The sequence below is a fragment of the Parambassis ranga genome, chromosome 5 (genome assembly GCF_900634625.1).
Source record: "Parambassis ranga chromosome 5, fParRan2.1, whole genome shotgun sequence".
In the NCBI taxonomy this organism is placed as follows: domain Eukaryota; kingdom Metazoa; phylum Chordata; class Actinopteri; family Ambassidae; genus Parambassis; species Parambassis ranga.
The window spans coordinates 28,749,883-28,763,749 of record NC_041026.1 but is presented as its reverse complement, the minus strand read 5'-3'; the positions used below and the strand labels follow the sequence as shown (position 1 = coordinate 28,763,749).

Sequence of the window (13,867 nt, the reverse complement as noted above, 5' to 3'; positions counted from 1 at the left end):
GCATCTGTGGCATTTTGCTGTGAGACAAAACTGCACATTTCAGGGTGGCCTTTTATTGTGGGCAGTTTAAGGTACACCTGTGCACTAATCATGATGTCAGATCAGCATCTTGATGTGGCACACCTGTGAGGTGGGATGGATTATCTCAGCAAAGCAGAAGTGCTCACTATCACACATTTAGACAGATTTGTGAACAATGTTTGAGAGGAATGGTAATATTGTGTATCTGGAATGAAGTTTAGATCTTCAAGTCCATCTCATGAAACATGGGAGCAAAAACAAAAGTGTTGCGTTTATATTTTTGTTGAGTGTAACTTAGAAAAAGTCGTCCATGCTTTTATAACATCTCGTTTAGACTACTGTAGACTCCCTGTATGTAGAAACTGGAAAGTCAGAGCTTCATCGCCTGCAGCAGCTCTTCTTCTTATCGGGACATAGAAGCGTGAGCACTTTACACTGGTGCTTTCCTCACTTCACTGGCTACCGGTGAAGTACATAATTCATTTTAAGATTCTTCTATTTGTTTTTAAGTGCCTGCTGGGTTGGCCCCAGAATACTTATCAGACCTTGTTGCACTGCATCAGCCCTCCAGAGTCCTTTGGTCTGCTAACCAAATTGTCCTGGAAGTTCCCCGATCTCTTTTAAAAAGTAGGGGTGACTGAGCCTTTTCAGTTGTGGCTCCTACTCTGTAGAACACTCTGCCTTTAACTATGCAGTCGGCAATTGGCCTCCCAACTTTTAAATCCTTACTCAAGACACACTTGTTCACCTTGGCCTTTGCCTGAACTCTATGGGGGTTTTATGTTTTATGATTATACCTTTGTTTTTTATTGTATTGTATAGCACTTAATCTTTTTATGCATTTTATTGTATTAGTATGGTTTTGTTCTTTCTGTGTATTTTACTGTAAAGCAGGCTATGGTCTTGTGCTATATGAATACATTTGACATTGACAAAATTTGTATCACTGGCAAAACCTTTGTCCATGACAACGTACATTTTAGTAAACACTGTGTGATGGTCCTGGATGCACCTCAGGAGGCACACCCGCAAAAACACACCCACTATTGCACTGTCTCAGTATTTGTGCCAGTGCACAAGCATTCCTTCTATAAATATTTCTTACGGGTTTAGGTAGAAGGGGTTTTGCTTACATCCGGAGAGAGGCCTGTTGTTAGCAAAACAATCAACAATCACAGGTGTTGTATTAGTTTGTATCAGCCCATACTCGAAATACTTACTTACTGCACATGCATGTGGTTAAATTCACCTTTGTCTTTACCACTGTTTCCCAAAGCTGCCAACACAACCCCAATGCTGCCTGACCAAAAGGTGGTCAGCAGCTTTTTATCTTTAATAAAAAATAGACTTGTGTGTAAAAGCTTGAAAAAGGTGGACACACACACACACACACACACACACACTGACTAGAACAGCAGTCTCCTGGAGCTTTGATGGAACTGGAAACTTGCTCATGTTCAAACGTCAACTTCTGAAAATATTCTTTAATATTAATGCAGCCTTCTGTCATGCATATCCTTGCTTGAATATGATACTTATTCTAACTCTAGAGCTAACTCTGGAAAAGTGAGACTATCCTGAAACACACAATGTCTGAAAGTTACCCTCATGATGATCATTAACACTTCAATACCAACATATTAGACATATTGATTACTGATACTGTCTGTGGAAGATCAAGAAACAATTTCCCTTTTCTGTAATTACTTTCCAGCTCGTCACCTCTCTTGCTTCAAGTTGCAAAATATTGTGCAAGGACTGCATCTTTCTGTAAATACCCTGTCATACATGGATGCAGCCATATGGAACATTTACAGTAACACTGAGGGCTCAGTGTGACAGCTTGATAGAGCCAGCTGTTTCATATTCCATGTCTTTCCACTGCAACGTTTTTTTTTTTAACAGCCAAGACTCCAAGCTTCTGCTCAGTATTATTCAGAGGATTTGGCTTCAGAAGCCGATGATGTGTTTTATGTTTCCGGCTTCTTTGTGATGAATACAGCTGGCAGTGAGAACTAGCTGAACTGAAACCCAAAGAAGCTTACTTGATCTGAGGCGTATGCAAAGGGAAAGCAGTGCACACAGTTTCATTGACAGGTGAGCAAAAACAACACAGCAAAGGCACTAAAGAATAGAGCTTAAGCAGAAGAGGGATTTGTGCATTGGGTTATCAGGACAGCCCTTTTGTCTGCTTTACATTACATGACATTTACATGACTTCTTTGCTGCAATAGCTTGAGGTAGAAGAGCTCATGTGAACATAGGGCACATTCTAGCATGAGGACACTTCTCTGAACGATCGGCCAGCCGACTTTGGTTTCAGATGTACCTGCAGACAACCTGCCATCAGTCAGCCTGAAGATTGGATGAGGCTCTGAGTTACTGACTGGATTTGGTGAATGTGCTGCTTTAACAGACCTGGCAAATGGCTGCTCTCAACCTCCTCTGAGTCTGAGCTGACCTCTGGATCAATGGGCCAGAAGGAGCAGGATCCCTCAACAGAAATGGCTAATGTTATCTCCACTGAGTGCAGATAAACACACAGCAGGCTATCATTAATAAAGATACCTGACTCTATAGCAACACATAACAATGATATCAGGAGAAGCAGTGTCATCTGCTGCTGTTACCAGAGCTCCTCCTAACTCTGCTGCTGCTGCTGGCTACCTTGCCGTGAGCATTGTCATTTACATATTTTACACAAGATTGAAATGGCAAAATGCTCCAGCCCAGCTGTTCTTGTATCTCTACTGGTACTGATGAAGTGAATTAGCAGACTAAATTTGGCAGTGCTGGGTCCAGGTCCAATAATGAGAGAGTTGAGACTAAATCAGTTGTGGCTGATTGTTGGCTGAGGCTGTTGTGGAGCAGTTGGTGTTTCTCTTATCTGCCTTTAAAAGGCAAACAGATCACTCTGTTCCCCTCCCTCTGGCTGTCAACACATTTTTTTATTTTTCTCTGTGTGTGTGTTATTTGCATTTGTACAGCCGTGTGTCTGTATGTTCAGCTGGCAGATGCTGTAAAAGTCACCAGGCTGTCGCTGTGGCAACTCGAGCGTGCTGTCATGTTAAAGAGCAGAATGGAGCTCCACCTTGTTTTCCTCTGGCTCTGGCTTTCACACCACTCTGTCATACTATTAAAGCTGAACACACATACACTCCTTCCAAATGCCTGTGAAAAGAAGAAGTTCATTGGTGATGTAATATGGGATTACCTGCCAGTTTGATGCAAAGATTTAAAACCTGATCCTGATGTGGAGAACTCACACTACAACTTAATTTAAGAACAATAACATACATGCTTACTTTCTATCTCTGACAGCAGTGATCAGCAGGAAGCCAAACAAATGACAGTTTCCCTCACAAAATCACAAAGAGATGTATTTTTTATTGTTAGCACACCCCATTAAACAAGCTCAAGCTAAATTTAAAAGCCTGTTGCTAAATAAGAGCCATTGAGTAATTTAGCGATTTATAATCCGATTAATTGTATCAATAATCAGCAGATTAATTAACTAGTCATTAGTTGAGGCACCATTTTGTTTACTCTCAGCAGAGCAGTGAACATCCCGCTGTGATGCTTTAGTACATCGTAGCTGTTAAAGAGAAGACAACATGCAACATCAAGCATTAAAAATACCCTAAATGCTAATATATACTCTTAGATTATTTGATAAACCACTACGGGAACATTAGCTTACTGCTGATGTTGTCCGAGAATATTTCCAGATAAAAGAAAAACTACCTACTACCTGTAACGCCTAGCATTCTGCTCATAAATGTTGATTGATTAAGTTTATGGCTAATCTTAAGGAGATTCACTTGATGGGAGCTCCTATGCACAGCGTCAATACAACACTGAACTATTGTTTTAATTCCATGAACTGATACCCTTGCAGTGGTCATGTCACATTCCAACCAATGCCAGGTCAACTACTACCATTCCCAAAAAACTACAGTCAGGCATCCGTTCCAGTATATGTTATTATATTTGAATACGTTTTAACAGTTTAGACTTACTGGAGGAGCATATAATTTTTTTTAAATTTTTGTTAACTTTATAAGATTATGCTTATAATGAATGAACAGGATGAATTAAAGTTTTTTCAAGGTCTCATGATAATCACAGACTAGCAGCCAGCGTCTGAAAAACTTGCTGTCTAGTGTATACCTAAACAAACATATTACCATAACACACACACACATGCTATTTGATGCTCAGATGCACAAACAGGAGTTCTCATCTGAGAGTTGGATTGAGCTGAAGCTGTGGAGCCTAATCAGAAGATGTGGCTGCATTTTGCATGTTGCTGTGCCAGGAGCCATGGAGACGAGACGGAAATAGATGCAAGGGGCTTAGGAAATGGCAAACATTAGCAAGAGCTGAGAACATGAAGCTCACTATATTCTTAAATATGTCTTGCATGCACCAAAAAAATGCCTGAATATGATTTCTTAAGGTCAATGTACAGTATATTCAATTACTGTTGTAATGTATTGTTTCCCTGAAGTGCTGCCCCCTCCCCCCAGCTCTCACACTGGTATATTCAGGGCATGATGCTTCTGCTCCCTTTCACTGACTGCTGTGTAGGAGTCAAATTAGAATGAGCTGATCCAGTGTGGCAGGGCTGTAAAGGCTTGACTGAAGAAAAGAGCAGAGGAGGTTGAAGACGGGAGGAAAGATGGAGGAGAGGTAGAGAGTGGAGGGGGAAGAATTGGTGGGAAGTGGGCTAAGTTAATGGATGTGGGATATTACATGAAGCGATAATGAGAGGGAGGGACAGCTTAATTAGGGGGGTGATAGAGACTGGGTAGCAAAGCTAAAGGGTTATATGGAGCACAGGCTCTATTACAGAGGGGAGCTGGGGACATCATAATCCCTGTGGCCTTATAAGTAATTACTATGTGATAGAGAGAGAGAATGGTAAAACCTATCTACTGTCAGCAGAATTGGAATTAACTCCCTAACGGTTTCTTCATGGCACCATGCTTTTATATGTGTGTATGTGTGTGTGTTTGCTACACTTTTAGCCTTTAAAGACTCGAGTAGTTGACTTTCACAGTGAGAGCATTTGTGCATATTGAGGGCATGTTCCTCCAGTTACACTTCTATAGAGTTGGTATAAGAGTGTGTTTTATGGGTACAAGTTTCATCTGTGTGTGTGTGGATTACAAAAAGCGGTGGGAGGTCTGGACAGTGTATTCTGGGCCTCAGATACAGCAAGCAGGCTGGCTTTCTTCTACTTGTTCTACAGATACTCAATACCAGCCCTGCAGTTTGCTATAAAAATATTTACAGTAAGCAGAAGATAAACAATATCTTTGTGGCCCTGTGGATCACTGGCTCCTGTGCTGGATACTAACTCCAACCTGGCTGGTGTTTATTATCCAGGGCAAGTGACCTGACCTAAAAATGGAAAGTTTGTGTTATTTATCATACCTAGTTATTCAGGCCTAATTCCAGAACTGCTGAGCAACCAAGAGTTCACAATCTATGCATTTAATTTCAGATTCACAATCTTTTCACCCTTCACTGAGACACATGCACATGAAAAGTAACCCTTCTTCAAGCAGTATTTTATAGTGCATCTAGGCCTGGGCCATAACTACAATCTCCACATTCATACCAAACACCAACATGTAGAATTTTTAGAATATACACTCAAATGATTTCCATCATGATAATGGTTACACTGTATCTAATATTACCAATATACCAAATTGTAGCTGTTCCTAGCTACTGTTTGTTTTACCACTGCATGTGATGGCAGAATTATAGCACTTTGTCTTAGCACTCATTTGCAGAAACATGACTCACTTGTGAATACGTGCTTTGTGCTGCACAATGAGACAAGACTAGAGATAAACTTCATGACAGCATCCCTGTGTGTTAAAAGGCAGCCCTCTTATTCATTTGAACGGACTCAACACCTGAACAGCAGGGGTGCAGAAAAACGCAGAGTTGTTGAACCTGACTGAACTTGCAACGTGACGAAGAATAAAATACACCCATCACATTCAATGCATGTACGCTGAGGGACTAAGTGGATAAGTTGCTACAGTCAAAATAACTATTTGATTTTGTTTAAAAGATCTAATTGCCTTAGGTGCAACAGAGCAATAATCTGATTGGTTGATATTAAACTGTGATACAGATGGTTTTAACCAATAACCTGGCAAGTCCCTGTCCTTTCCAAACAGTTTCCAAGGACGACTTTCCAGATGGTTCTGTGTGACGAACCATCTGCGCGTCAGGTTAAAGGCCGACCGTGTTAAAGTTATTTATTCATTGATTTCCTTAAGTAAAGCAAAACAATCCTGTAGTAATACTGTTATTTATGCAAATGTTTAACAGGGTCTCAACCTGTCAATACGACACAAAATGTACACTAAAACTAAAAGAGGGCTATATGTTTAGCTGCAACAAAGAACAAAAAAAACATGAAATAAAATATTTTATTTTATTTATTTTATTAGTTTTAAATTAAACTAGATTGAATTGAAAATTAAATTGAATCATGTGCCAACAGCTGCTCAACAAATCTCTGGATTTTGAGCACTGCAGCTAATTTAAAATCTGCAATACACTTGCCGTGTCAGGAAGAGATGGCCTATCAGCTCTGACTGACACACATATCACTTATACATCCACTTATTTGTGACAGGAAGGAGCTCCTATTCCAGTTTGTCTGAGCAGCAAATGAGCAGGCTAATGTTGCAGTGGCCAGCATTGATTTAACATAGCCCGCCACTGCATACTATGCACAGGTGAGTTTAGTAGTATTTATGAGTGAGTGTGTAAAAGGAAGTAATTAATGCATGAAAGTAGCTGAAAGCAGGAAGTAGAGGTGAGGAGGGGGAGTGGAAGGGAAAGCAGAGCAGAATAATGACACTATACCTTCAGGTAGGAATCCCATGTAGGAAAACCGCCAAAGAAAGAAGCTGCTTTATAAATCCTGCAGCACACTGTCTAAAGACAGATAGAAGACAGACACTTTTCAAATATGTGAGACAACTATGGGCACCACAAACACATTAATGCTGCTGTAAAATTCCACATGTGCACAGTGGATGCACATCTATATGTGTCTGATATTTCAAAGTAAATTTATAGTTGGGGGACAAAAATTTGGTGGGTGCGTGGAAGCTTGTTTTCATGTATAAAAATGTTCATGTCAAATGGGCCCTCACAGATACAGAAAGTATAAATTCACTTAAGAATTTAGACCACAAAGCATTGGTGTACTTATTTGTGATACTTTTTAGGTGACCAATCATATCGCCTTATTTTGTGATGCCGCAAGTGAAAAAAAGTCAATCCGCACTGCTATGTCAAAATAGCTAACTTGACAGCAAACAAAAACATGTTTACAGCCTGGATAATATTGACAATTTTATGAAAGATTAATCTTTTATTAGCGAAAGGCAGATGCCACCGCACACCACAAGCATCCTGCATCTCAGCTCCACTCCCACTCCACCTCTATGCACGTATAGGGCATTTAGGTGGCCTCCTGCCAACATGGCGACAGTCAGAGCCTCCCATAGAGACACGGAATTGTTCTTCAGAAAACTACACGGACACTCCGTCCATAGTTATACTATCTATGTGCTGTTGTCATAGAAACAAAACCCAAAGTAGACAGTGTGGCAGCACATTGTGATGAAGCACTCTTGTTTTTCTGTGGACCAACACCCTTGACTGAAAGGAATATGTTTTTAACCTCTTTTAGCTTGATGTTTTGGTTGTGTATCAAATCCAAGGTCTCTTTTCAAACTAAATGCATGTGAGAGCATTCAAATGAATGTTGCCGACAATTATTTGCCAACATGTTAACCCTGACATTTGTTTGCTTTCAATTAAAATGCACATAGTGTGTCAATTAAATAATTGCTGGTAAACTTGAGTCTGAAGGGACTCCCTGGGTTTTTCTCAATGTTATATAGGTTTTATTGTGACTTTCCAACTTTGGGGTAAAGTGTGAAGACCAAAGTGAGTGACAGCATCCCTGAGGGAGGAAGAAATGTCATTTTTTCCTCTTTTACATCTGTGCTGCACCCGAATCTAGACAGACTGAAGACAGACAAGACAGACAAGCATGGTGAATATTGAGTAAGTGACCTTTCAGATAAGCCTTTGGAAGGGCTTTTTATTCACTGTCATCACTGACAGGAGGACTGTAACAATAGATCCATCATCATCAATCATCAGGAGGAAAGAAGTTTGAAAAAACTACTCAACTATGACAAATGATGTAAACAATGGAGGCTAATGTTTCATTTCTGCAGTTTTTGTTGAGAGAAAACTCAATGTTTCAAATATTTTGTCCATTAAACTAATAACATTTCACATAAGTGCTATGTTAGCTTAGTAACTGCATGGCTAACCAAGTGTGGGCTATATTTTATTTTTAAAGTGCACTAGCAATGAAGCACATATTGTTAGGCATTTCCTCCAATATTTTCACTACATTAGTTTAAAAAGTGTGGCAACACGTGGTGTGGGCGTTATATTCCTTAATATCTATTCTTTACTATCGTATCCAAAGTTCGTAGTGGGTAACAGCAGCCTAACTTTCTCCGGGTGTCCGCCCTGTAGCTGACATAATGTAACGAGTAGTTCATTCCTGTTAGCTAAAAGTACTCGCATTACTTCACAAGGGAACCAGGAGTCGTGTTTTCATCACTAACAGCGACAACATTTCCCTCCGTCCCCCCTTCCAGAGCTACTTACTTTTTCCGGCTCCTTGTCGCCTCCTTTCCTCGGCGTGTGTGCTTTCTGCTTCTCCCTCCTCTCCTCCTGCTGGAAGCGAGAGAGGCAAGAGAGGGAGGGAGGAGAGGAGAGGAAAAGGAGGAGGTGATTCGAGCGGAGGAAGATGGAGAGACGAGGCGAGGCGCGCCGCTAAAAGCTCCCGCTGTACCTGGAGCAGCGGTGACGGGGGAAAGCGGAGCTGGAAAACGCGGCGGGGCTCCGCTCACAGAGCCTGATATATCGCCATTATGTGGGTCAGAGATGAAGTATTCATCTCCAGCTTTCATACGTTCATATTCATTTCCTGCGATGGTACGATCCGGAGAGAGAGAGGGAGAGAGGGAGAGAGAGGGAGAGAATGTGTGTTGTGATAACCTATATTTGGTAAAGGGAGCTGACACTGTTTTAAGTATATGGATTGGAGGTAGCCTGCCTCTTATGGGGTGTTATGTGGATTTCTAGAGATGTACAAAGCGTGGGTTTAATAGTTCTGCCGTGGTTTCGGCCTCCTTATCACCTATACAAGTGCCGATTAAAACTGAATAGATTGGAGCCAGATAGAGGCCCACACTGATGCATGGATGGGATGTATCATGACATTTTCTATCAAATATTCAGTGGGTTAATTTTTCTGTCCTCATTCCTCCTCATCTTTTTAGTGTGCACCTCATGCATATGCATTATAACATCAGAGGTGTCATTTATTCAGTCAGCATGGAAGAAACTAAGTCTAAAGATATTCATACATTATTGTACATATTTCATGTTGTATGCATATAATCGTGTATCTAATTATAGTAATGTAAATAAATGGCACATGGCATTGTGATGAGTGAGTGTACCAGAGGTGCACTACTATGAACAACAACTCTAGAGTTAGTGTCCCTTTTTAATTCTGTAAAAACATCAAAATCTCCTGATTATTTATTTCAAATTTAAGAGAAATATTATGTAGCAGCTTCCTTGCTGCTGTGGCTCTTCTCAGGACAGAACAGGCCAGAATCAGGAGCTGAAAAGCTTTGAAGATTTCCAGTACAGGACAACACAGACAACACACACACTGTTCAGCTTCAGATGCATGAAGGGAAACCAAAATCTGGACTGCAAAAAGAAAAACAGTCTGCTGCCGGACCTTCTATGTTATTTTGGTATTTTTGTGATTTTCTGTTTTGGTTGTTTCCTGTTTTATTTTGAAAGTGGGGTTTCCCTGTGTGTCTCTTCCTCGTGTGTTTCCTTCCTTGTTGATTAGCTGCCCTGCCCTGATTGTTCTCACCTGTGTCTTGTTATATGTGTTTAATCCGTGTGTTCTTCTGTGTGGCCACTTTGCATTTGTCTCCATGTGCTTCTTTGCTTCTCTTTGAACTTTGTTTTTGATTTTTTGTAAAGGTTTTTTTTGTTTTATTTTAATAAAGCTCACTTTTTGTTAGATTAAAAGTGTCTGCATTTGGGTCCTCTTTTCCTGAGCAGACTGTGGATGCATCCAGGTCATGTTTTGTCAACTTTAAATTGAGGCAATTGGACTCGAGGATTATTTTGAAGACGTTTCGCCTCTCCCCCGCATCCATGATGCTCTCATGTAAGCATCATGGATGCATTGTATGTGGTAGAAAGATGATGTCTGACAGCACAGACCTCAAAGAAGTGTCAATTTATAACAATACATGACCATTTGATGACAAACTGGATGATGTTGGTGTGCATAAACCAATAAACTGAATTAAAAATAACAGGCTGTGTTGAACAAAGCTACAAATACAAGATGGCAGCACAGATCTATGCTGTCTTCACAGTTTGCAGCGGAAAAGTGTTGTTGTCACCCATTTCCAGTGAAAGTTCTCAGTTGAGTTTATTCAGTTATGGGTTGCATCAGAATGAGCACAGCAGTGACTTTTTTATGAGCCATTTTTCATATTGTGAGACCTAAAAAGGAACTATAGTTATAGAATGTGAGGAAATAACATCTACATACATATACCTAGTGTGCTATCATAGCCATTGAGTTGTGTTTAAATATAGAAATCATCCAACACCCAACCTGTACGACAATCTCTCTATAACCTATGATCTTTGTTTTCCAGTAGAGGTCAGCGGGCCGATTATTGAGTTTATTGAAACAAATAAACAACAGACCATATTAAGCCATTTAACATTTGACAGCATTCATGGGCATCCTGTTTTTTGTGGTGTGGTGTTGACACATCTTTCACAACTTTCAGAAAAGTGAGAAGAACAAGGACATAGCTTCAAGTCAGTAAACAGAAATAATGTATATTCAGTGCATCATTGCAAAATAATGTACTGTACTATATAATTAGCTCTAGTAGCTCAGAGTTGAGATCTCATATTAGATAACACAAATTACTTTTATCAGCAGACCCCTTCCTATCCACCCCTCCCTATCTAACCAATCACTGCTGCACATCAAACAATATGGTCAGGATTTGATGGGGAAATCCCATAAACTACTTAATTCAAGCTGCTTTTTTAGGATTTTTCCAAGTAAATCATTGGAGATGCTTTATAAAGGATTGTTAGGCCATGCAAATGTGCTGTATTTATATGGCACATTTCAGCTACAAGGCAACTTAAAGTGCTTCACATCGAGCACACAATTAAAGACTATTAAAACAAGCACTATTAAAAAAAACACAATAAGTATAAAAAGGACGAACCTAATAAAACAATTAAAAAAAACAGAATAAAATTGGTAAACATTAGCAGAATAGTAGGTTGAAAAGTAAGATGTCATACAGTCAGTAAATGCTGCTTTATAAGTGCCAGGAAAGTGAACAACCCATTATAAAAACTATAAAACTATAAAGGTCCTTCATCCCTTCTGTAGCCACTCTGGCCACAGTTATCCTCATTCATCTACAGTGTCAGTTAGGCTTTCGTCAGATAGACAGTCCAGCTTTTGTGCTACTGTCAGTACCTCAAGGCCCCCCCCCCCCTTTATTTTCTCTGCTTGGGTCCTTTTTTTTCGTCCTGTCTTCTGTGCCCCCACATCCTCTGGTGCCCCCGCCCCCATCTCCACCCTGCTATTTTTTAAAAGCCAGACAGAAGGACCGTGGCCCAGAAATCGTGCACTGAAGATGGGTACCAATTCGCTGTCAGCACTGCTGTCCGCCCTCCAGGGACCTAGCCTGATTACAGCGCCATCATTTTCTTTCTTTTAGTTCTGGACACACACACACACAAAAACACAGAGAGTTTTGGCACTGCTCTCCCGATGCACATCTGTACTTCGCAGCTCATTGAATATGCCTTTTCAACTGCATTATTATTTTCTAAGCGCCTCGGATTTGTGTGGTCTCCCTGCTCTCTGAAGGCTCTGTGTGTGAGACAGAGATGACTGTGGCGATATTGTTGCTGATGACAGCTGGCCGGTCACATAATTGGCTCATCGACATGTAAACCCCCCCACGCCACCCCTATTTTTTTCTTTACTTATATTTTCACTGGTGTGGGAGAAAGGAATCCACAGCTACATCTATAATTCAAGTGAGACTCAAACTGTCTACAGCCAGCACTTTTTACTTGGCAAAACTTGCAGCTGATAGTACTTGGCACATATGAGGTTCACCAGGAACTGTTACTGCAGGGCTTCTTTCAAACCAGGTCAACAGGAGCAGTAATTGGAAGAGAGGGCCTCCATTCAGACTGAGCAAAACAATTGCTAAACCATAAAAAATACAAAATAAAAATCTGTTTCACAGCAAAGGCTGTGTTGGTCGGCTCACCTGTTAAAATATGAAGCACCGTCCCTGACAGATTTACTGGCTTCACTGCTGCTTCTGCAAATGTCTTTGTTAGAAGATCCTTTCATACAGTGTTTTTCCACTTCCATCACACACGAGGACAAAGACTTGCACCTCAGAATAGTAAGCTATGTTACCAAGCAGGAAGTGTCTTTACAGCAATCTATTTTTACAGCTGAGCCATATAGTGGTCTCATGTAAAGTAATACATTTAATTTACATTTACTTACCCCAGCATCCATACACAGTAAACACCTTCTGCTTCTGTTTTCTGGTACAGTGGAATCCACAACTACCACCTGCTACATGCACCAGTTAACATGGAAACGATCGGCTGCATTCACTGACAGGCTCAGAAATGTTGAAATCCTTGTTAGAAATATTCTCAGAGCAAATACAAGTAAGGAATGAACAGACACCTTTGTGTAAGTGAGGAGGTGTGGTCAAACCTGTGGCTTGGGGTGACAGAAAATAATAAATATCAATCATTCTTCATTCACATAGCCAGTTCATAGTTGCCGCTCGAATGTACCTTGTTGTGTAAAAGGCACAAAGAGAGAGAATTTTGTTGTACAATCATTCTGCAATCTCTATGTGAATGTAGGTCAATGTATAGTGTTTTTTTTAAATCTACATAAAGAATTTTGTCACTTTTTGTCATATTTGTGACCACAACAAGCACAAAGTGTTATTATGCCTCTGCATTATGCCTAGTCTCCACTGTGCTCATAACAAGCAGTCTACAGTGTGCACCTGTGTGAATAATGGAGCTTCTGTAACTCTGTTTATTTCTTCTTTTCTACTTCTTGTTCTTCAGACAGCAGTGACTGAAGCTGAATAGATGATGTAGGAGTTGGGATATATCAAACAGCAGTTTCTTATACTGAAATTATTGCAGCACAGTTTTATGTGCTACAAATATTTCAGATATGGTTTGGTAATTGTGACATTTCAGCTCTTGCATTAGCTTCAAATTCAAAGTGATCATATTGGTTCATCAGCAAAGGTCCATGCTTCCAAAGTGATCAATAACAGTTAAGCTCTAGCAGAGACATAACATTAAGATAAAGATTTACTTTATTAATCCCCATAGGGTAATTCAGTTGTAGTAGCAATGAACAATAATAAAATAGCAACAAACAATATACAATATATACAAGGAAAATATATATATACACACATACACACACATAACAGTAGGCATATGAACATAAATACACAGTTAATGTAACTAAGGAGTTTTAAGTGCACCTGTGATGATGCTTTATCTTTGACAGTCACAGATGAGTTATAGAGTCTGAAAATTTACACTTCAACACAATTCAACACAGAACCCT

General features: G+C 40.1%; 1 protein-coding gene across 2 annotated transcripts in view; it reads right to left on the bottom strand.

Moving 5' to 3' along the window:
* Positions 1-8,843, bottom strand: part of klhdc8a (kelch domain containing 8A) — a 40,339-nt gene extending 31,496 nt beyond the window's left edge. Inside the window, exons 1-2 of one of the 2 annotated variants that reach the window (XM_028406744.1) lie at positions 8,755-8,843; positions 6,919-6,990 (exon numbers count right to left, since the gene is read on the bottom strand). The gene's annotated coding sequence lies outside the window, so the exon portion shown is untranslated. The remainder of the gene's footprint in view (positions 1-6,918; positions 6,991-8,754) is intronic. The other variant, XM_028406745.1, reaches the window with a different exon arrangement.
* Positions 8,844-13,867: the final 5,024 nt, after the last annotated feature.